The sequence below is a fragment of the Rattus norvegicus genome, chromosome 8 (assembly GCF_036323735.1).
Source record: "Rattus norvegicus strain BN/NHsdMcwi chromosome 8, GRCr8, whole genome shotgun sequence".
Taxonomy (NCBI): domain Eukaryota; kingdom Metazoa; phylum Chordata; class Mammalia; order Rodentia; family Muridae; genus Rattus; species Rattus norvegicus.
In genome coordinates, this window is record NC_086026.1 from 102,172,552 (window position 1) to 102,198,711 (window position 26,160).

General features: G+C 37.8%; 2 pseudogenes; both read left to right on the forward strand.

Moving 5' to 3' along the window:
• Positions 1–18,499, forward strand: part of Akr1b8-ps4 (aldo-keto reductase family 1, member B8, pseudogene 4) — a 33,835-nt pseudogene extending 15,336 nt beyond the window's left edge.
• A 145-nt stretch (positions 18,500–18,644) lies between these two features.
• On the forward strand, positions 18,645–23,467 carry Rpsa-ps17 (ribosomal protein SA, pseudogene 17; annotated as a pseudogene).
• Positions 23,468–26,160: the final 2,693 nt, after the last annotated feature.

The window sequence follows — 26,160 nt, forward strand, 5'->3', positions numbered from 1 at the left end:
TGACTCAACAGTCCTGAGAAAAATGAGAATTAGGGTCAGCTTGCCCCAGAAGGAGGGTGGCCTAGAGTTGAACTGAGCCCAAGTTACAAACCAATGAAATTGTTTTGTGTGACTGTTGCCAACTGCCTGTGTAATTTTCCCTAAAAATCCCTTCCCCTAATTGGGCTCGGGGTCGACTCCTCTGTCTCCTGTGTCGTCCCCAGAGCTCTGGTTCCTCAAATACACCTCTTGTTTATTACATGTCGTCCCCAGAGCTCTGGTTCCTCAAATACACCTCTTGTTTATTACATCAAGACTGGTTTCTCATGAGTTCTTGGGGGTTGCATTGTCTCGAGATTTGAGTGGGGGTCTTCCCTACCCCGGCAGTCTTTCAGTACTGGCTGGTTTGTGTGTCAACTCGACACGAGCTGCAATTATCACAGAGAAAGGAGTCTCAGTTGAGAAAATGCCTCCATGAGACTCAGCTGTAAGGCATTTTCTTAACTAGTGATCAAGTGGGGAGGACACAGCCCATTGTGGGTGGTGCCGTCCCTGGGCTGGAATTCTTGAGTTCTACAAGAGAGCAAGTTGAGCAAGTTAGGGAGAGCAAGCCAGTAAGTAACATCCCTCCATGGCCTCTGCATCAGCTCCTGCTTCCTGACCTGCTTGAGTTCCTGTCCTGACTTCCTTTGGTGATGAACAGCAATGTGGAAGTGTAAGCTGAATAAACCCTTTCCTCCCCTACTTGCTTCTTGGTCCTGATGTTTGTGCAGGAATAGAAACCCTGACTAAGACAAACCTTAACTATAAAAGTTGCCAGATTGCTGATAAGCCTTGCTCACCACAAGTACACCCTAGGTATGAGAACTATGATACTGGCCACTGTCAAAAGCTGGGAAACTGTGTTGTGCAGCAGTTTTGTCACTCACTGTGGTGATTTGAAGGTGAATGTCTCCCATAGGCTCAGGTATTTTAATACTTGGTTCCATTTTGTGGGGCTTTTGGGTAAGTTTGGAAGATGTGGCCTTGTTGGAGGAAATATGTAACTAGACAAGGACTTGGAGGTTTCAAAGGTATGTGCCATTCCCAGATTGCTTTCTGATTCTGATTGAGGTGTGAGCTTTCAGCTGTTTCTACTGCCACGTCTACTATTTGTTGCCATGTTTCTGAACGAAGAGATACTCTTATCCCTCTGAAACCAGGAACCCAAATAAAAAAATTAAAAAAAAAATAAGTTGTTTTGCTCGTGGTGTTTCATCGTAACAACAGAAAAGTAATGAATACATACATTTTGGTACACTACTTCCTGTAAATAACCCCAACAAAACTTATGGTTTTCCAAGTTGGAATTCAGTGGTATTTTTACATCGATCTATTATTTCTTTCGTCTATTTTTTTTTCTTTTTTCAGAGCTGAGGACAGAACCCAGAGCCTTGCACTTGCTAGGCAAGTGCTCTCTACCACTGAGCTAAATCCCCAACCCCTGCCTTTTTGTTATTTTGTCTTTTTTTTTTTCAATCTGCTATTTCTTATTTCTTCCCTATGTGAAGCAGGTAGATGTTTGTGTTTCCCCAAGAATAATATCACACAATAGTAACTCACTTTTTTTTTTTTTACCTCCGTAAGAGATTGTAATACTTCTCAGATGGTGTTAAGGATCACAGGGCCAGAGACCTGGACAAGCACTGTATAGTAGAGTGTGCTGCACGCTGCTGCCTGTGGCTGTGGCCGCTGATGCTCGCTGATGCCTCAAATGGACGGTTACAGCACTGCCCAGCATTTGCACCGAAACAGCCTCCTCCCTCCTCCCTACCATTCCTATCCAAAGCAAAGGCCCCAACCAACTGACGAGTAACACAATCAACAGATCACTGTGAGTTTTCTGTTCTTATCATTGATGAGAATCTATAAATTAATATGGTATTCTCTATGAATAAAAATAGAAAAATTATTAAAAGAGAATGCTTAAACTATTGACTTAGCGGTAATTAATACAACCAGATTAATACCTCAAAGTGGCATTAATACAACGAACTAAGGATGATTTGAAAAGTAATTGAATAAACTATTTTTTTAATCAAAACTCATTATCTTTAAGAGATAAAAGAGTTCCTCTTTTCAAGTCAGGTGAACTGGCAACTCTGGGTTATTTTCATGCTAACTGACTCTTATAGCTTTCAAGTTTTTTTTTACTGAATTTTTCATGTATGTTTTTTAACATGTCAACCAACACACTAAAAAATTCAAACCAAACCAAATCAACCATCCAATGAAACAAACAAAAACCAACCAAGCAAAAAGCAAATAAACCTCAAAGAACTAAGACATACAGGCACACCTACAGTTGATCTGCCCCAGGCTTTGCTTCCCTCTCGGCTGATGTCCAGTTCTGTAGCTGACGCTGTGTTGAGGGAGGTAGTTTACTCCCAGGAATGCCTGTAGGATGTTCTCTGTCAGAGGTTTGAGTCCCCACTGGTCTCAGAAACCTTAGTTCTAAGATCTCTGAAGTGGCCCTGTGTTTCAAACTAATCTCAATACACCAACAAAAATAAAAGTATTAACCAAATGGTATTTTCCTTCTTTGTATAAAGAATCTGTGTAAAGTTTGGGTTCAAGAGAAGTAAAAACAAACCACAAACAGACCTTAGACACCATGCCTGGAAGAGACCAGGCTGGATGCATGCTGGTTATTTAGGAAATGGGACGGGGTCTCTGGGACTGGGGAGAGGAAATGGGAGACTTGCTACCAAACAAGTTCATCCAGATAATTAGAAGTTAAAGAGACAATTTCAGTCTTTAAAAAAATGTTCTGCTCACAATTAGAATTACATTCTCAGCTTAAGAAAACCTGATACCAATGTCAGATGACATGGAGAGGTTTGAACAAATACTAACTGACAGACTCAGGTAGAAAACTGATTAAAAGCACACCAAAAGAATAGGAACTTACAATAATTACAAACAACAAACCTTATGAAATGTCGATAAATAATGTGCTATTTCAGACCCCCACTGGCCACTTTGCTATAACCAATGGGAAAAGGTACATTATTGGGTCATGGGCACAAAGGAATTATTTCTTGGACTTTATTTCATTTTTTGTGTTCCCCAGCCCTGTTAGGACTGAACAACGTTGCCTTAGCAACTGAAGAAAAAAATATATATTGGACACATCTGTTGTTTATCCTCTATCATTTCAAAACACAATTTGGTTGTGCTGGCATGCAAAGTGATCCTTAATTTAATGAATGTACACAGTTTTCACAGATTTGCTATTAAAAGATCTATCTAAATTAGTTTTCAGGATTTTGGATTAGATGGAGAGAATAAATATCCAGTGCTAATGGAATATATTACCATCATAACTGCCTGATTAAAATTTAGATGTTTACATAATGAAACCTGATCCAGAAAGCTGCCAAAATGTACTGCCTGTATGCAGTAAACAACAGCAATAAACATTAGTAAACATGCATTAGCATTAGAACATGGCTATGTGGGCCGTTCAGTAGATTTCATGCAGGTTACTTCACTGGCCCGATTAATAGGTCATGATAGTTCCATTATCCACCCACTAAGCCATATTCATCAAGCTGTAGCTCATGCGAGTGATCTGAATGTAACCAGCTCTATTTTTTCAAATACATTTATCTTAAGGGGAAGGGAAAGAAAGTAGGGGGAAGCGGTCTGGATGATAACACTGCCGGACTGTCTCTGGACATACAGGTTAAATATTGTAATTACAGCTTTGAATCTAGGAAAGAGAGACTAAGAGCACCATAACTTCTGCAAGATGCCATGCCTGTCAATAAGTAGGTCACCAAAGCTAGGTTCAGGAGTGCAAACCTGTACTTGTCCAGGCATTTGGGAGGCTGAGGCAGCAGAAAAGCAGTTTTAAAACCAACTTTTGCTACATAATGACTTCCAGACCAGCATGATGCACATGTCCCATAAAAGCAAAAGGCAGTAATAAAACAATCAAAAGCAAAATTCATTGCTTGTGGGTTTTCAAGACTGGGACTCACGCAGCTCAGTCTGGCCTAAAATTTCTTAGTTCAAAGAGGATTCTGAACTCCTGATAGTCCCATCTCTACCTTCCAAGTACTAGAATTTGCAGGATAGGGCAACCGATGCCAGCCAATGCTTGTGTTTCACCCAGAGAAGTCTGCTCTACTCTTCAGCTCTGCGGAAATAACGTACCATTTTGTCATCTACTCATTTTTGACAAGCTTTGCACTTTAAATGGAGGCCAAACTCACTGATAGTCATTGATTTCTGATTCATTTTTTCTTAGATACATTTTTCTACTGTTGATTCCTTTTTATTTTATTTACTTGATATTTTTTCCCTTCTTGTCCTCTTTTCATTTGACTTTTTAGATATGTTTTTATGTGTATTATCTCAAAATTCCATGCTATTTCAAGGTTATATGTGTTCCTCCTCCTCTTCCTTCTCCTCCTCCTTCTCCTCTCTCTCTCTCTCTCTCTCTCTCTCTCTCTCTCTCCCTCTCTCTCTCTCTCTCTGTGTGTGTATGTGTGTGCATATGTACATATAGATGCAAGTGCATGTATGTGTTCACACATTTGAAGGGCAAGGTACAACCAACCTTAGTATCATTCTTAAGGTAACACCTACTTTGTTTCTTGTTTGTTTTATTTCATTTCATTTAAAGACAAGTCTCTTACTAGCCTGGAATTTACCAAGCATGCTGGTTTGCTGTCCAGTAAGATCTTTGGTCTGGTTCTCCAAAGCTGGGAATACAAGCACCTGTTACCACACCCAACTATTTGAATGTGAGTCCTGCAGATCAAACTCAGGTCTTGATGCTTGCAGAGCAAACACTTTATTGACTGAGCCATCTTCCCAGCCAACCATTCTTATTTTTTTAATTAATAGAAATTATAGCATTTTTCTCTTTGTTATCAAACTGTAATGTTTTAGTGCTTTCCATTGACTGCTAGGTAGACAATCTATTTCTGTTGTTGGATACGTTATTAGACTTTTATAGAGAAGTCTTATTTCTTATTAGATCTTATTGAGTTTCACTGCATATTATATGTGTGATTTATAAAATTATCAGAATTGTCTGGGGCTTATGATTTTAAAAAAGATCCTCTGATTTTACTAAAAAATAACTTACTAGATCACCTGGCATATTAATTACTTTTCTTTTATCTGTAATAAAACACCAAAAGAGACTTATAGAAGACTTATAGGATTTACATGACCTATGGTTTCCTAAAGATAAGAATCCTTCATGATGGGAAGGTGTGCAGTAAGCAGGATTTGCTTGGGCAGTACTTAAACAGAGCAAAAGATTTAAAGTAATTGTCTATGATTTTTCACACATGCTAATATATTTCATTCCTCCTTGATAAATGGTTTCTGAATGAGCCATTCTGACTCCCCAAGTCATTCAGCAGGGGGACCCCACAGGCCTCTCTCTGATTCTTTCCTCTGAGGCATTTTTAGTGGGTGCTGATTAACCATTTGTTTTCCGGTCTGGCTCCAGATTATTTCTTCTTTGTGAAGCTGTTCACAGTACTTTGTTGAAACTTTAAGTGTTAATGTAATAGCCAGTGTCCTCTAAAACCACATTGATACTGATTTTCCAAATTTTGAGATATGTGTTTATTAATGTCAACATCATGAAAACATTTGTCAGACAGGACCAGGACACAGGGTTAGGATTTCCAGGAGACCTTTTGTGCAGAAAAAGAAGACTCCATTAAAAGAAGCTAAAAAACAAGCTTCATCTGGGAGATTTCATTATTTCCCAACCTCTGGATCTGATATCAAATAAACCCAGAGCTAGTGACATTCTCTGATGAACAGGATACCAAGCAGTAATTTTCTCCTTGGGCTATTACTACTACAGCTCTATTTAGCAGGCCATAATTATGAAAATTCAAATAAAAAGTGACTTTGAGTGGTATTCTGCCCCAGTTTCTTCAAATTTGGGGAAAAGTGTTTAGGAAAAAATATCATTGTCACTTCTGAGATAATCATGAGAACTTAAAACTAGTTAACCCATAGAAAATAATCATTATGTGTTGATTTACTTTATTTATAAAAACAAATGATACAAGTGGTTAAATGTAGATTTTTCATGCCAAAGTAGTTATATGACAAGATTTGATGATTTAATACTTTTTACAGCAGAATTTAATTTGAGCAATCAAAGCTGTAAATAATGAGAATCAACAAAACCAAGAGCTGGTTCTTAGAGAATATCAATAAGATAGATAAATACGTACCAAACTAACTAAAGTGCACAGAGACAGTATCCAAATTAACAAAATCAGAAATGAAAAGGGAAACGTTACAGCAGAAACTAAGGAAATTCAAGAAATGATGAGACCCTACTAGAAAACTGGAAAATCTAGATGAAATGCATGACTTTCTAGATAGATATACTAAAGTGAAATCAAGATCAGGTAAATGTTTTAATCAGTCTCAAACCCCTAAGGAAATAGAAATAGTCATCAAAACCTGCCAACCAAAAAAAGTCCAGGGTCACATGATTTTACTGCAGAATTCTATCAGACCTTCAAAGAAGACCTAATAACAATATTTTTCAAAATATTTCACAAAATGTAAACAGAGGACTTCATTACATGAAGCCACAATTAGTCTGAGGGAGAAAATAGGGAAACAACATACCTTACAATAGTCACAAATAATATAAATTATCTTGGGGTAACTCTAACCAAATAAGTGAAAGATCTATGTGACAGAAAATTCAAGTCTCTGAAGAAAGAAGTTGAAGAAGACCTCAGAAGATGGAAAGATTTCCCATGCTCATGGTTTGGTAATATTAATATAGTAAGAATGGCTATCCTACCGAAAGCAATCTACAGATTGATACAATCTCCATCGATATTCCAACAAAATTCTTCACAGACCTAGAAAGAGAAATTCTCAAGTTCATATGATAAAACAAACAAACAAACAAAAAACCTAGGATAGCCAAAACAATTCTCCAGAATAAATGAACTTCTGTGGGAATCAACATCCTTGACCTCAAGCAGCGCTATATAGCATTAGTAATAAAAACTACACAGTATTTGTACAGAGACAGACAGGTCAAGAAAATGGAATGAAATTGAAGACCCAGAAATAAACCCACACACTATGGACACTTGATTTTTGACAAAGAAGCCAAAACCATACAGTGGGGAAAAAGGAAGCATTTTCAAAAAATAGTGCTGATCTAACTGGTGGTCTACATGAAGAAGAATGCAAGTTGATCCATATTTATCTCCTTTTATAAAGTTTAAGCCCAAGTAGATCAAGTACCTCTACATAAAACCAGATACACTGAATCTAATAGAAGAGAAAGTAAAAAAATAGCCTTGAATCCATTGGCACGGGAAAAATTTTCCTGAACAGAACACCAATGGCTCAAGATATAAGATCAACAATTGATAAATGGGACTTCATGAAACTGAAAATATTCTATAAGGCAAAGTACACTTTGTCAATGGAACAAAACAGCAGCCTACACATTGGAAAAAAGTCTTTACTAATCCTTCATCAAATCAAGTACTAATATTCAAAATATGCAAAAACTCAAGAGGTTAGACTAAAAAATAAATAAAAATTTAAAAAAATGATACAGAGCTCAACAGAGAATTCTCAACAGAAGAATCTCAAATGGCTCAGAAGCACTTACAGAAATCCCCAAAATCCTTAATCATCATGGAAATGCAAATCAAAATGACCCTGAGAGTCTATCTTACACCAAAAAGAATGGCTAACATCAAAAACTCAAGAGATAGCACATGCTTTCGAGGGTGTAGAGAAAGAGGAACACTCCTCCATTGCTGGTAGGATTGCAAACTGGTACAACCACTCTGGAAACCAATATGGTGATTCCTCAGAAAAATTTAAATTAGCTCTTCCTGAACACACAGCTATACCACTCCTGGGAATACACCCAGAAGATAGGTGTTCCACCATACCACAAGGATATGTGCCTTACTCATAGCAGCCTTATTTGGAATAGCCAGAAACTGGAAGCAATTCAGATGTTCCTCAAACCAAAGAATGGTTACAGAAAATTTTGTTCATTTACACAGTGGAATACTATTCAGCTATTTAAAAGAGAACATGTTGAAGTTCGCAGGAGACTGCCCCCATTGTAACACTCCACACAGCCTTCAAACAACCTCCACCTTCGCTCTCATGTGCTCAATACCTTTCCTCCTCTTGTCATCTTAGCTGCACTCACTCTGACATGTCTACAGTCACACAAACAGAAATCCAGACTCTGAATATGAGAAACATGTGAGATTTTTCTTTGTGAGTCTGAGATATCGTACTTACAATAGCAATTTTTCAGGTCTATTAATTTCATGCCAACTTCATTATTTCATTTTCTTTGCAGTCAAATAAAACTCTATTGCATATGTGTAACGCATCGCCATTATTCTTTGTTGGTTTAGATCTATACTCATTCCATTTCTTTGCTACCGTGAACAGTAAATATGGGTGTGTACAGAAATGGCATGAGCCCATGGCTTCCAGCTCGCTAGCTGTGAAGCAACCTCAGAGGTTTCTGTCACTCTCAGCATACCGAGACACGAAGGAAGCATACCTTCTCAAGCAGAGACTCCTCGTGCTTTGCTAAGTATGCTGCATGTCTGAAGAAGTGGCCTTCATTATCCTTTTATCGTGAGAAAGTAACTTTGTTCATAGTTTAGACCACGCATCTAAGAGTTGGACTGCTAACAGATTTCCCAGTCTGCAAGGAGGTTTGGGTCACTTTGAACCAAGATAAGCTATTATTGCTAGGGGAACAGCACCTGATGAGAAAGGATGGGAAATCTTTATTCTGCTTTGCCTTTAAAAGAAGTTGAAACTTTGAATAAACTGTTTCTTGGCTGTCTTGGCTGTATACCCCCTGAGTCCTGGTTAATGTAACCCTCACTTGGGAGCCTGTTAAAACTCCAGACATTGATATGGATGCACAAGTAACTCTTTGGTAGAACACCAAGTCCATTGGGTATATGAGTAAGTGTGGTTATACAGTCAGCTAATTTTAGATTTTTGAAAAAACTTACTGCTTTACATAATGGCTGTAGTAGGGTACATTCCTTTCAGCCACAAAGAAGGATTCTTCTTTCCTAACGTCTCAACTACCATTTGTTCTCATGTCCGTGATGATAGCGCTTCTTGCCAGGGTGAAATGGGATCTCACATAGTTTTGATTTTTATTTCACATATCACTAAGGATTCAGAAGACTTCTTAATAACTTACAAAGCCATTTGTGTTCCTTCTGTTGGAAACAGTCTATTTTCTTGGCTTGTTTGTTGACTGGCAGACGTGGAGGTTTGGGTATTTAATTTCGGCACTTCTTCATTATAGTCTAGGCATAGCTGGCAAAGATTTTCCCCCATTCTGTGGGATGTCTATTTACTCTGCAGTCAGTTTCATTTCTTGCACAGAAACATTTTAATTGTATATAACCTCATCTTCCTGTGTTAGTGAGATCCTGTTCAGAAAGCTCTTGTCTGTCCCTCTACTGTAGCGTACTTTCTGTTTTTGCCTAACATAGGAATGGTTTAGGGTTTAAATTAATATATTTGATGCATAATAAATTTATTTTAATGAACTAACTCCACAGCGAATGCTTTATGACTCTGACAAAGAAATAAAAATGATACTAGATGATGAAAAGATTTTCCATATTTCCAGATTGTTAGAATTAGTACTGTGAAAATGTCTATATTACAAAAACATTCTATGGATTCAGTGCAATCACCATCAAAATCCCAACGACATTCATCACAGAACTAAAAAAAAACCCAACAACAAAGAATCCAAAAATTCATATGAAAACAAAATTTCCAAATAAACCAAAATTTCCTTAGCATAATATTCAATGGTAGGGATATCACAATACTTGGCCTTAACTTAGAATGCAAAACTATAATGAAGGCAGTACACTATTGCCAACAGAAACATACATGTAGACCAATGGAGCAGAATAGGAGTCCCATAAATAGATCTACACATCAAAGGCCACCTAAATTTTACAAATGAGTCAAAACAGTACACTCCTTCAAAATAGCAATAGATTATTACAATGCCACAGGTGGTCTGGACTCACTTTTGAGTTCATGCCAACGCTCTGCCATCTAGATTTAAGGTTGGAACAGAGGACTTGATGAGATGGGTGCCACGCTTGCATCATCACTTCCCTGTGCTGGTCGTGAGATTGTTTCCATAAAGAGGATGTTGCATTTCTGAGGGTTTTGAGCTTCCTACAACATGGCAACAGGGTTACAGAATGGAAGACCATAAATTAATATCTTCTAGACAATATTTGGATCTGTATAGCTTCTGAATTCTATTCCATGAGATACAGTCCCACAGTACTGGATTCTTGGCTGTAACTGTTGAATATAATCAAAACTTTAGACTGAATTTTCAGGTAAGGATATTGCTTCCAAGGGGACAAATTCAATGAACAGTTAGATCTAAAAGGACAGAAATGAGTGAAATATTAAGAATAAATGAAAATAGACTTTAATAAAATCAGTGCATACACGCAGTCGCATTACCATGCCTCCAGCTTCTTCAATGAGCAGGATACGACTCCGTCTTCATGAAAGATGGTGTGTGGCCTTTAACACTGTCTCCTTAAATATTGTATTATTGAGAACTTTGAAAGGGTAAGTGGGTTCATAGTAAGGGAATTTGCATTGTACCTCCAAGGTGGTCATTTGTGGCATTAAGAAAACAAGTGAGAGCAAAGAGAAGGTCTTCCCAGCCCCATATCTTATAAGGTTTGAAAATGCAGAATGGAGGTACAATTCAGAGAGGCAGAGCGTTTTTCAATCCCTAACACTGCAAAAGAGTAATTTAAGCTGTAGATAAATTGAGAGACTTACATTTTTTTTTGGTCAAAAGGAAAATTCCGAAGCTTTGTATGAGGCTTCTTCAGCCATGTTGGCAGGTAAACACTAGCTTCCCAAATGACTTTCAAGTCTAGAGGGACAATGATTATTTTTCACATAAGTTGGTCTCATGCAGTTCTTAGAATACACTTATCTTAAAATATATTCCTATTTACCTGAGAGTCAAATGGAACTTAATATTCTCTATTTTTCTCTGCTAAAGCTGAAGACGGTAATATCAGGGGGAATGGAAAGGACGATAGAAAGTTCACTAATTTCAGGACTGCAGTGTATTGTATTGATTTAATTGTGAACAACACATCAATATGTCTGCCACAGCCAACTTGATTTGTATAGCACTGTCTGAAAGTTTTCTTTTCCTCCTTGGTGTGTTGTATCCCTAACAACTAAATTCAGGACATAGTGATTTTAAAAATACTATATAACTAGATGTAGTTACCAATTACACAATTACACCATTGCCTTGTACCAGACATAGTACAGACGGATGACTAACTAAACCATAGCTTTTCCAAATGATGAATGGATACAAGGCCTATTCTAACCATGGGGTAAATATAACCCAAAGTATCTTCCAAGCCAACCCCACCACAACTTCTATCTGAAAGATCTAAGAACTAGGGTTTCTTTGGAACTGAAATGCCACAAATGTAACAGAGAATGAAATATATTTCTCTCCAAGGCAACTTTTAGTTAGTATTTTAAATAACATGTAATTATATAATATGCCATCTAGAGTCCATTTTCAAATTCAAGTTGCCCAGGATTACAGCCATTTCTCCTAAAGCTCTTTGTCTCTGCATGATTTACCCAACTTCACAGTCTCAATTTCCTCTCTGCAAAAATAAAAACACCTGATAAATATTCATGCATTAGTTTATTTTAGAATTAAGTGAGATATTCCATGTTAGACATTGAAGTAAGTAGGACTAAATACTTGTCCTCAGTCATTCTTAGCAGTAATGTCACCACGGAAAGAAATGGCTAGAAAACACACATGCTCATGTGACACTAAAGAAAATATCCAGAAAAAAGCACAGAAATGATCCTGACAGTTGTTGTCCCTAGAAGACTTACTTGGTTTTCTTTCTTTTTCTTTTCTTATTAAATAATTTTTCTAAACTTATATAATTTTATAACTAAACAAAATTAATATTTAACTGACCATGATCAGAGTACATTTTAAAATTTGTCTTCAATATCTTTTTAAACCAATTAAATTTTTTAATTAAAATATAATTACATCACATCCTTTTTCCCTTTTGTCCCTCCAATCCCTCCCATCCTTTTCCATCACTTTCTTCCAAATTGATGGCCTCTTTTTCTTTGATGATTATTGTTACACACACACACACACACACACACACACACACACACACACACACACAGACACACATTCAACCTTCTATATCCATTTAGTGCTGCTTGTATATGTTTTCACAGTAGAGCACTTTGTATTGGATAACCAATTAGGTTGCTCATCCCTGAGAGAGAGACTAAATTTCTCTCTGCCAGAAATCTCTAGTTGTCTGTAGCTTTTCCTCTAGTCATGGGAACCCATGGGATATCTCTTTTCTATGTTAGCATGTCTATTGATATTCAAATTAATTCTCCTTCTCTCAGGAGTCATTAGTTGACTGTAGTTATTTGTCTAGCCATCAGAACCCTTGTGTTTTCTCCTTTCTATTTTAGTATGCCTGTTGGTATTCAAGTTAAACTCAGCTTAAATCTTTTGAGTCCTATGTTCAAAGTTTAAGGTTTCTTAAGCAATGGGTACTTGCCTTCAAGTTCTGACAGGGAACCAAGAACAATGTTAATAACCTATAATTTGGGAGTAGTCATTTGAACTCCCCTGACCAACAACTCAAATGACTGTTCTTGTGTCTGGTACTGGATGTAGGGTGTATTAGATAGTCAAACATTTTTGTGAGAACATTATCAGTACATTTAATATAATTTTTCATAAATTTTAGAAATATTATACATTATAAGTTTATATTTATTCCTCTAGTCCTTTCCAAATAAATTCTACTAAATCCGATGCCAACTACATATAGCACGCTTACTTCATATCCTCCTTATTTTTTATTACTCATTGGGTCAAATTAATGGTGCCCATATACCTTTGGGTATAGGATTATCTAATGGAAAGTGGTTGATCTCATGTGACCTACACCATCCAATGGTGTGTGGTTGATGTACTGTGTTCTACCTGACTCTTCCGTCCACAGAAGTCATCAACTGTCAAATGTCCCTCAGTATTTGGAACTTGTGAATTCATCTTCATAATAAAATGTTGACCAGCCTGATCTTGTGTAAGCAACAAAAAGGTTGTATGAGCTCATTAGTTTACAGGTTCAGTCATATCTGGAAGATGTTGTTCCTTTATGTTCCTCTCCAACCTCTAAGTCTTGCAGTCCTCTTCTTCCCTCATCTATGACAATACCTGAGCCTTGGGAGGTAGGCATATGAATGTCTCCTTGGCTATATATTCACTGATACTTAGTCTCTAAATCTGAGCAATTCTGGATTCATACATTAGCCACCACCCACTGAACAAAATTCTCTAATGAAGTCTGAGAACTGTACTGAACCTTAGGTAGAGATGAAAATTTAAAATGCAGTTTGTATCTATGTTCATTTCACAGGATAATAGTAATAGTTTTACCACGGAGTTTATGAGCTCCTGAATCTTTGAATCTGAAACATATTTACAGTATTAGACACAAGTTTTCTCCTGTGAACTGGACATTAAAATATTAAGAACACGTCAGTTACCCCTATAGCACTCATGCCACTATTGCATCTCTGGGCATCTCTTCTCCTACCAATCATTCCTGCAGTTTACAAGTTTCACATATGGGTAAGCCTATTGACACTTGCATCCCCTGCTTCTGATATAACAGCTTTTGTTACTATGAAAGACACTTAGCAGTGAGAACGTTTTCTGGTCAGCACCAAGTTTCTACATGTCTCGTGACCAATATATGTGATGCCTTGACCTATTATCATTTACCATTAAGTTCTAGTAAGCAATCAAAATCAATAATAATAGCTTATATTATTCTGTGGGTGTCTATTACATATATAACCAACAATTTGAGAGGAGGTATCTTATACATCAAATTCTTTTATGTTTCTTTCTTTCTTTTGGAAACATATGGCTTCTAGAAGAGTAATATTACTTATACAGGATAATTCAAATCAAACTCTTTATATATACATATAGATTTATATATATATATATATACATATAGATTTTCATATGGCTCTTTCAAACATCCTTAGTCTTCATTATATCACCCTTATCCCTTTCTCTTGTCTATGCTCCTGTTTCTCTCCCTATTTAAGCATGCGTACTCATTATCTCTGTGAGAAAAAAATGTAAAGATCACACTAGTCAGGTTGGTACTGACGAATTTCTTTTACTTTTAGACTGTCAGAAATTGTAATCATGGCATTAGAATAAGAGTATATGTGTATTTCTTGGGACAAAAAAGAATAAATGTTATAGCTACCATAAAATCTACTGGGATCACATATATGAGCCAATTATAAAATCATTGTATAGGAAAGAAAAAGGTAAATAAATAAGACAATAAGGCTTCTGTATGTCCAAGCAGGAAATGCCTAACTAGGAAAGCTGAAGAGTTGTAGGGTATGTAGGACTAAATAACTGTGTGTGAGGGAGTGCTGGTTACAGACTGAAGGCAATGCATGTCTGGGTATATTTTATACTGAAGGAATTTGAGTCACTAACTTGAAGGACTGCCAAGAAGCCAGTTGCTCTGTATTTTGACTTTACCTAGCGCAGTCTGCAAAGTTGTGATGGTTGATGAATGTGGTCACTGACTGTAGCTAGTTGCTTTCTGATTTTTGACATATTTTATTACCAGTTATTCATTTTCTTCCTATTTCAATCTTAGTTTGGAAGAGCAGTATGTATTTTCAATTATGTATTTCAAACTAAAGTCTCATTTTAACAGACACCCTACTGCTCTCATAACTCCTACCTCACCTAATAGTTAGATACATTTATATCATGTCTCAAAAAAAGTAATGCCCCAATGTTTTTTCTCACTAAACCTCATTCATGAGTTCCATATCTGCAGATGTGTATGTAGTCCCACCATCCCTGCAAACTTACCCTCTTTTTACATCTGCCTGTCCCTTCACCCACACCCCCATTTGCTGTCCATTAACAATAGGAAAACCCATCTGTTTTTCCTTTTTCCCTTCATATACAACCTACAGATCTAGATTTTCATTGCTTTTCATTGTTATTTTGCCATTTTCCATCAAAACAGACTTTCTTTTTCTAATTGACAGTTGTTTGGACCTGGGAACAATGTAAATCTACCCTAAAACACTGCCCTTTGCCCTTTCATAATTTAACACTTCTATGTATTTAGAGGATTCAATTTATATATTCCTAAAGTAAACTCATTTCAAGCATTTTAGACTAACCTCATAGAAACCCCTTCTTTTTTGTGATATGCATTTTTAGCTCTTTATAAAATACATCAGAAAAGAGAGAAATTTTATTTCCAAAATTTCTAAACACATAAAATCCTTGTTAATATTTAAACAAGTCTTCCTTTTGTAGAACCTCTTTGTTAATTTCTTGGTGAAGGCAAAACAGAGTACAGTGAAGACTTGGTAGGCTATAGACCAAATGAAACCTCTTGTAGAATTAAAAGGATGCCCTTTTGAGGGGACAGATTTTTGTAAAGAACATCAGCCACTAAGTAGGCTAATGACTTTTTAAATTCAAATTTAAAACTGACCTTATTGCATACACTCAAATTAAGTATTAAAACAAATTGCTAAGCTCTGACAGCATATACTTATTCATATTAATAATGAACTCACTTCTGATAATTATTATAACACTTGGTAACACATTGCCATGTGAGCTATATATACACACTTTTCCTCTTTATATTTCTCTTCATAATAACTCCATGTGTTGTCTATGAGAGAAACAAAGAATGTACTTTTGCTCTCTGAGATTCCTCTACTTAGCAAAATGATAGGGCCATTCTTACACTTTCAAGAAGTCTTTAAACGTTTAGGAAAGAGGATAAACCAGTGGTCATCACATTGTTGTTTACAATGAAAAAGACTTGAAGGAATCTCAACAGATGTTAGTGTTCATCTGAGTATAGAACAGCTGGGGTGGGAAGGTCCATGTTAGTGCCAGAAACCGTGTTATTCCACATATAGAACAGCTCTTCTCTCATTTCCAGCAGGAAGAATTAAGCCTCTTAGCTTTTATTTGTATTTAACAAGATCCAGAACAGATGGCTTCTATCTGAACAAATCTCAACACAGTACAGATAATGCTGCTGGTTCTGTACCTATCAACTTCTATGGCCAGCACCACACTTTGTAAACACCCATGAGTTATGTCACTTTTCATAGTAAAACATGGGTAAGCATCTGTTCACCCTAGATAGGCCATCAGTGAAATAATGAAGTCTTCCACTCAAGTGCAGTTTAGGAAGCCAGTAGCTTTATTAATGATACTTATAGGAGTGTGGGCGAAGAGTTACTCATAGATATATGAGTGACTCTAAGGCATCTACAATACCAAGAAACACACCTATTATGGTGATGACTAATGAGAGGTGCATCTCCAGAGCACCATGCAAACGTGCAGGCGCCCCGTTCAATCATAGTTAATATTAATCAGCAATTGCTTACTCTTTTATAATCTTACAGAGAGGCCTTATGAGTCTTGTATGTTTCAGGAATTTCTTGTACCTTATAAATTTCATTTACTTTTAGGGGCTTATAAATTTTGTTCAAAACTTGAGAACTGCTTCACCAGGAATATCCAGGGACAGGCAGATGGATAAAGGCCTAGCATATAAATACAACTAACAATAGCCAGGGCAATATGGTACCACCAGAACACAGCTAACCTACTACAGCCATCCCTGACATATTAATGCAGCCAAAGCACAGGAAGATAGCCCGAAAACCTATCTTATAAAGATGATACAGGCCTTTAAAGAGGAAATGAATAAATCCCTTAAAGAAATGCAGAAAAATATATCCAAACTGGTGAATAAGACAGTTAAAAACCTGAAAATGGAAATAGAAACAATAAAGAAAATACAAACTGAGGGAAAACTGGAGTTGGAAAACATAGGGAAGAGAACAGGAACTACAGACACAAGGAGCACCAATATAATACAAAAGATTGAAGAGAGAATTGGAGTTGAGAAATACAATAGAAGAAATTGATACATTAGAGAAAATATTAACTCTAAAAGATTCCATAAATTATCCAAGATATTTGGGCTACTATGAAAAGACCAAACCTAAAAATAATAGGAATAGAAGAACATAAAGAGTACCATATCCAGGGCCCAGAGAATATTTTCAACAAAATTGTAAAAGAAAATTTCTCCAACCTTAATAAAGAGATGCTTATAAACATACCAGTGGCTTACGGAACACCAATTAGATTGGACCAGAAAAGAAAATCCTCCCACCACATAATAACCAAAATACTAAATGTAAAGAACAGCAGCAGCAGCAGCAACAACGAAATAACAACAACAACAGCAACAACAATAACAACAAAAGATTATTAAAAGACACAATGGGGAAAAGCCAAGTAATATACAATGGCAATCCTATAAGAATTACACCTTACGATTTAAAGCCTCCATTTTCTCTTTAACTAGGACACAGACATCTGCTCTAAGAAAGATTTTGGCAGCAACTACAGCAACCTATGTGGAGCTCAGTACCAAAGCCAAGATGCCCATTGTGGGTCTGGGTACCTGGAAGTCTCCCCCAAACCAAGTCAAAGAAGCTGTGAAGGCAGCCTTTGATGCTGTGTATCATCATATTGACTGTGTGTGTGCATATTGCAATGAGAATGAGGTGGGGGAAGCCATCCAAGAGAAGATCAATGAGAAGGCTGTGACCTCTTCATTATCAACAAGTTGTGGTCTACTTGCTTTGAGGAAAAAAAATTGCTGAAGGAAGCCTTTCAGAAGAATCTCACAGATCTCAAGCTGGACTATTTGGACCTCTATCTTATTCACTGGCCACAGGGACTTCAGCCAGGAAAGGAGTTATTCCTCAAAGACGATAAAGGCAATATCCTCAATGTTCTTGGAGCATGGAGGGCATGGAGGAACTGGTGGACCAGGGGTTGGTGAAAGCTCTGGGCATCTCCAACTTCAACCACTTCCAGATCGAAAGGCTCCTGAACAAACCTGGACTGAAACATAAGCCAGTGACCAACCAGGTCTAGGGCCACCCTTACCTCACCCAGAAAAAAACTGATCCAGTACTATCACTCCAAGGGCATCACGGTCATGGCCTACAGTCCCCTGGGCTCCCCAGACAGGCCTAGCACCAAGCCAAAAGGCCTTCACATTAGAGGACGACCAAATTAAAGAGATTGCTGCCAAGCACAAGAGAACTGCAGCCCAGGTTCCACCTCAGGAGGAATGTGGTGGTGACCCTGAAGTCTGTGACACCAATGCATATACAGGAGAATGTTCAGGTCTTTGACTTCCAGTTGAGCGATGAGGAGATGGCCACTATCCTTAGCTTCAACAGGATCTAGAGGGTCTCTGCCTGCTGCCTGAGACAGTAAACATGGAAGAATATCCCTATGACTCAGAATACTGAAGCTGAAGCAGCTCATGAGGCTTCCTCTGTGCGGATGCATACCTTACTCCTGCAGCCCTCTTTAATCCCAGCCTAACAACATGCTGTAGGCAAGCTGTATCTAAATCCCCATGCTGAACCAGAACAGACCGTTGCAAGCAAATGTGACTCAGAGAAGCAAATGGACATCTCCTTCACTAATTTGATCTGAGCAAATGTTTGTCAAGAACCAGGAACTCTAGTAATATTTGAGGCTATACAGATAAAATAATAAAGGATTGTAACATTAACAAACATAAAAAAGAAAGAATTGCACCTTACTTCTCAACAAAGAGAAAGCTAGAAGGGCCTAGACAGATGTCCTGCAGCCTCTAAAAGATCACAGATGCCAATCTAGGCTTCTACTCTCAGGATAACTCCCAATCACAATAAATAGAGAAAACAAGATATCCAAGACAGAACCAAATTTAAACAATATTTAAATATTTAAACATCCACAGATCTAGCCTTAGAGAATATACTAGAAGGAAAACTCCAACCCAAGGAGATTAACTACACCCAAGAAAACAGATTCCCCAATGCCAAAATCAAAAGAAGGAATGCGCACAGGCATGAGTGCGTACACACACACACACACACACACACACACACACACACACACACACACACACGCACGCACACACACGCACACACGCACACACACACACGCACACACACAGGCACACACACATACACACACACGCACGCACACGCACACACGCACACACACATACACACACATACACACACACACATACACACACATACACACACACACACACACACGCACGCACGCACGCACGCACACACACAAACATTCACATCACCGACATCAAAATGACAGAAATTAACAATCATTGCTCAGTACAATCTTTCAAAAATCAAAGGACTAATTCCCCAGTAAAAAGACACAGGCTCACAGAATGTATGTGAAAATAAGATCCACAATTCTGCTGCATACAAGAAACATACCTCAGAATTAGACATTACCTCAGAGTAAAAGGCTGAAAAATTATTTCAAAGCAAATGGATCCAAGACACATGCTGGAATAACCATTATAATATCTAGTAAAGTAGACATTGAAGCATAATTTATCAAAAGACTTGAGGAAGGACATTCTATACCCAGCACAAGGACAATCCAACAAGAGAACATCTCAATTCTAAACATCTATGCCCCAAATGCAAGGATGCCTGCATTCCTAAAACATTACTAAAGCTTAAACTATACACTGAAGCCCACACATTAATACTAGAAGACGTTAACACCCCATTCTTACGTATTGACAGGTTATTGAGACAGAAACTAAACCCAGAAACAATGATAGAGGTTATGATTCAAATGGACCTTACATATAGCTACAGAACATTTTACCCAAGCACAAAAGAACGAATCTTTTTCTCATCAGCCCATGAACCCTACCAAATTGACTATGTACTTGGTCACAAATCAAGTTTCAACAGATTTAAGAAAATTGGAATAACTCCTTATAGCTTATCAGACCATTATTGATTAAATCTGGACTTCACTAATAAAAGAAACAACAGAAAGTCTACAGACTCATAGAAACTGAGCAATCCTCTACTCAATGCTCACTGGGTCTGGGAAGAAATAAAGAAAAATATTAAAGACTTTCTATAATTCTATAAAAATTAAGGGATAACATACCATACACAAACTTATGGACCACAATGAAAGCTGTGCTAAGAAGAAAGTTCATTGCACTAAGTGCCTTCATAATGAGTTCTCAGATTAGCAATTTAAAAGTTCACCTGAAAGTTTTATAACAAAAAGAAGCAAAAACACTCAAGAAGGGTAGATGGCATAAGATAATCAAATTCAGGGCTCAAAGTAGTTAATTAGAAAGAAAGAGAACAATACAAAGAACCAATTAAATGAGGAGATAGTTCTTTGAGAAACTCTACAAGATAGACAAACTGTTAGCCAAACTAGGCAAACAGCAGAGCGATAGAATCCAAATTAACAAAATCAGAAATGAAAAGGGAGATGTAAGAACAAAAACTGATGAAATTCTAAGAATTATTATGCCTTACTTCAAAAACCTGTATTGAACAAAATTGGAAACTTTAAAAGACACAGACAATTTTCTAGAAAGAAACCACTTACCAAAGTTAAGTCAAGACCAGATAAACTATTTAAATAATATTATAATCCCTAAGGAAAGAGAAGCAGTCATTAAAAGTCTCCCAACCAAAAAAAGCTTAGGTTCAAATGGTTTTAAGTGCAGAATTCTACCAGACTTTTAAAGAAAAACTAATACCAATACTCCTCAAACTGTTCCACAAAATAGAAACAGGAGGACCATTGCTAAAGTCCTTTTATGAGGCCAGAGTTACCCTGATACCTAAACCATACAAAGACTCAATAAAGAAAGAGAACTTCAAATCAGTTTCCCTTTATGAACATTGATACAAAAATATTCAGAAAAACACGTGCAAACTGAATCCAAGAACACAACATAAATATGATCAAATAGGCTTCATCCCAGGGATGCCGGGGTTGTTTAGTATATGAAAATCTATCAATGTAATCGACCTTACAAATAAACTGAACAAAAACAATAACAAAATAGGATCATATTATTATATGGTGAAAAAGCCTTTGACAAATTCCAACATCCTTGTATGTTAAAAGTCTTAGAGACAGCAGTGTTACAACATACATACCTAAATTTAATAAAAGCAACCTCCATAAAACCAATAGTCAAATGAAATGGAGAGAAACTTAAAGCAATTCCACGAAAATCATGGAAGAGACAGGCTTTCCACTCTTCCCATATCTATCTGAAATAGTACTTGAAGTTCTAGCTAGAACAATAAGAAAACTAATGGAGATCAAGGTGATACAAATTCAAAGGAATGAAGTCAAAGTATGTCTTTTCACAGATGATATGATAGTGTATACCAATAACCCCAAAAATTCTACCTGAGAATTTCTATAGTTGATAAGTTTAGCAAATGACAGGATACAAAATTAAGTAAAATTAAGAACAATTAGCCTTCTTTTATACAAATAATAAATGGGCTGTGGAGAAAATCTGGTAACCAACATCCTTCGCAATAGCCACAGATAATACAAAATACCTTGGTGTAATTCTAACCAAGCATATGAAAGATATGTATGACAAGAACTTTAAGGCTTTGAAGAAAGAAATTGAGGAAGATATCAGAAGATGGAAAGACTTCCCATTTGATATATTGGTAGAATTAACATAATAAAAGTAGCCATCTTGCCACAAGCAATCTGTAGATTTAATGCAATTTTCATCAAAATTCCAGCATAATCCCTACCGACCTCGATAGAGCAATTCTCAACATCATATGGAAAAACAAATAATGCAGGATAGCTCAGACAGTCCTGTAAGACAAAAGAACTTCTGGAGGTACCACCATAACAATAGTCATAAAAAACAGACAGGTTGATCAATGGAGTAGAGTCAAACCCCAGAAATAAATCCACCTACCCACAGAAAGTTGATTTTTGACAAAGAATCCAAAACCATACAGTGAAAAAAAAATCTTCAACAAATGGTGCTGGTCTACTTGGATGTCTGCATGCTCAAGAAAGAAAATAAATCCACATTTATCACCCTGCACAAAATTCAAGTCCACAAGGATTAAAGACATCAACATAAAACATTGTTTAGTTGGATACACTAAATAGAAGAGAAAGTGGGGAATACCCTTGAATGCATTGGTACAGAAGACAACTTCCGGAACAGAACACCAACAGGGTAGGGGGGCTAAAATCAGCAATTAATAAATGGGTCCTCATGAAACTGAAAACTTCTATAAGGTAAAGGACATTATCAATAGGGCAAAACTGCATCCTATTGAATGGGAAAGATCTTTACCAATCCTCCATATAGCACAGTCCTAATATCTAAAATACATAAAGAACACAAGAAATTAAACACTAACAAACCAAATAACCCGTGCTACCAGGGGAAAGGGCCATACGGTGTTGTCCTTGGTTCCCATTATAACTTAAAAGGGAAACTTACACAAAGTCCAGAGCTCTTGACTTCCTGCCGTTGAAGGACGAGGATGTCCTCAAGTTCCTTGCTGCAGGAACCCACTTTGGTGGCACCAACCTTGACTTTCAGATGGAGCAGGACATCTACAAAAGGAAAAGTGACATTATCTACATCATAAACCTGAAGAGGACCTGGGAGAAACTGTTGCTGCTCGCGGTATTGTTGCCATTGAGAACCCTGCTGACATCAGCCTCATCTCCTCCAGAAAAGCTGGACAGCAAGCTGTGCTGAAGTTTGCTGTTGCCACAGAAGCCACTCCAATTGCTGGCCGTTTCACACCTGGGACCTTCACTAACCAGATCCAAGCAGCCTTCGGGGAGCCACAGCTTCTAGTGGTGACTGATCTCTGGGCTAACCACCAGCCCCTCACAGAGTCCTCTTACGTCAACCTGCCCACCATTGCTCTGTGTAACACAGAATCTCCCCTGCGCTATGTGGACATTGCCACCCCATGCAACATCAAGGGAGCTCACTCAGTGGGTCTGATGTAGTGTATGCTGGCCCGGGAAATACGCCACAAGTGAGGAAATATCTCCCGTGAGCACCCATGGGAGTTTATGCTTGATCTTTACTTCTATAGAGACCCAGGAGAGATTGAGAAGGAAGAGCAGGCTGCTGCTGAGAAAGCTATGACCAAGGAGGAATTCCAGGGTGAATGGACCGCCCCAGCACCTGAGTTCACTGCTGCTCAGCCTGAGGTGGCCAACTGGTCTGAGGGTATGCAAGTGCCCTCTGTGCCCATCTAGCAGTTCCCCACTGAGGACTGATCAGCAGCTCCCACAGCCCAGGCTACTGAGTGGGTTGAAGCCACCACTGAGTGGTCCTGAGCTGCTCTGCAGACACCTGAGCGAAGGGGGAAAAAAGGTGGAGGAAAAATAAAGTTCCTAAAAGCTTAAAAAAAATTAAAGGAAGATGGACATAGTCATCTTTACTGTGATGACAGAAACACAGCTTTATGAATATGATAAAATCTATTGAACTACTTATAAGCAAATTATTTCATGTACCAATCATATATCTTAAGAGATCTATTACAACATAAAAAATAGTAACGTTGTGAATTGTTGTAACACATCCCTAAAGTGTAAACTGTCCTTCTGGTACTTTCTTTATACAATTCCAAATGGGAAGTATTGCTTTATGCTGGGTGCTTTTGTTGTTGTTGTTTGTTTGTTTGTGGTTGTAAATCTGACACAAAGCTATACCTATGTAGGAAGAGAAAATCTTAACTGAGAAAATAGTTCTATAGGATTGCACTATAGTAAGTGTATGGGAAACTAACTATCTTGACAATTGATTGATGTGGTAAAGACCAGGTCATTTTGTGTGTTGTCATTCATGGGGAAGTCGTCTTAACTTGTAAAGCAAAGCAGCCTGGTCAAGCTGTGAGAAGTAAGCTTCTAAGCAACACTCCTCCATAGCCTCTGCTTCAGTTCTTACCTTCAGGTTCCTACCTTGAGTTTCTGGCTTGATTTTCCTTGACGATGGATCACAAACAAAGAGATGAAATAAGTCCTTTACTCTTCGAGTTGCTTTTGCTCAAGACGTTTTATCAAAACAAGACTGTGTTCATCTGAGTACAGAGCGAGTGGGTGAACAGTTCCATGAAAGTACCAGCAACCATGATGTACCACACACAGGACAGTTCTCAAGTTGGATGTAAAGACTGAAAGCTGGTCAAAAAAAATAGTATCATGTTATTTCCTATTCCTGGTTGCTGTCTGTATTCAGAGTGTGTCTATGAAGACCTAAATGGATATTCTTTTTTTTTCTATTTTTTCCTCCATTTTTATTAAATTAGGTATTTCTTGTTTACATTTCAAATGTTATTCCCTTTCCCAGTTTCCTGTCCATCAGCCCCCTAACCCCTCCCACTCCCCTTCTATATGGGTGTTCCCCTCCCCATCCACCCCCAATACCACCCACCAAACAATCCCCTATACTGGGGGTCCAACCTTGGCAGGACCAAGGGCTTCTCCTTCCACTGGTGCCCCAAAAAAGCTTTTCCCTGCTACATATGAAGATGGAGCCCAGGGTCAGTCCATGTATATATAGTCTTTGGTAGTCATTTAGTCCCTGGAAGCTCTGATTTGTTGGCATTGTTGTTCTTATAGGGTTGCAAGCCCCTTCAACTCCTTCAGACCTTTCTCTAATTCTTCCAACAGGGGTCCAATTTTCAGTTCAGTGGTTTGTTGCTGGCACTCACCTCTGTATTTGAAATGTTCTGGCTATGTCTGTCAGGAGAGATCTATAACTGGTTCCTGTCAGCATGAACTTCTTAGCTTCATCCATCTTATCTAGTTTTCATGACTGTATATATATTGGCCATATGTGGGGCAGGCTCTGAATGGCTGTTCCTACAGTTTCTTCTCCAAACTTTGCCTCCCTATCCACTCCTATGGATATTCTTGTTCCCCTTATAAACAAGGAGTGAAGCATCCACATTTTGGTCATCCTTCTTGAGTTTCATGTGGTCTGTGCATCTTGGGTAATTCGAGCATTTGGGCTAATAGCCACTTATTAATGAGTGCATACCATGTGTCTTTTTCTGTGATTGGCTTATCTCACTCAGGATGATATTTTCTAGTTCATTCCATTTTCCTATGAATTTCATGAAGTCATTGTTTTTGATAGCTGAGTAATATTCCATTGTGTAGATGTACCACATTTTCTGTATCCATTCCTCTGTTGAAGGGCATCTGGGTTCTTTCCAGCTTCTGGCTATTATAAATAAGGCTGCGATGAACATAGTGGAGCATGTGTTTTTTTTGTATGTTGGAGCATCTTTTGGGTATATGCCCAAGAGAGGTATAGCTGGGTCCTCAGGTAGTTCAATGTCCAATTTTCTGAGGAACCTCCAGACTGATTTCCAGAATGGTTGTACCAGACTGCAATCCCACCAGCAATGGAGGAGTGTTCCTCTTTCTCCACATCCTCGCCAGCATCTGCTGTTGTGACTGAGTGATTCTGACTTGTGTGAGGTGAAATCTCAGGGTTGTTTTGATTTGCATTTTCCTGACAACTAAGGATATTGAACATTTCTTTAGGTGCTCTTTGGCCATTCGATAATCCTCAGCTGAGAATGTTTTGTTTAGCTCTGCACCCCATTATTTAATAGGGTTATTTGGCTTTCTGGTGTCTAACTTTGTGAGTTCTTTGTGTATTTTGGATATTAGCCCTCTATGGGATGTAGGATTGTACATCTTTTCCCAATCGGTAGGTTGCCATTTTGGCTTAATGACATTGTCCTTTGCCCTACAGAAACTTTGCAGCTTGATGAGATCCCTTTTGTGGATTCTTGATCTTAGAGCATAAGCCATTGGTGTTCTTCCTGTGTTTCGGGCTAGGAGATTTGCCCATTTTACATTATCTTTGACAGTTGAGTTGATGTTTTCTATGGTATCTTCTGCTCCTGAGATTCTCTCTCTATCTCTTGTATTCTGTTGGTGATGCTCACATCTATTACTCCTGATTTCTTCCCTAGGTTTTCTAACTCCAGGATTGTCTCCCTTTGTGCTTT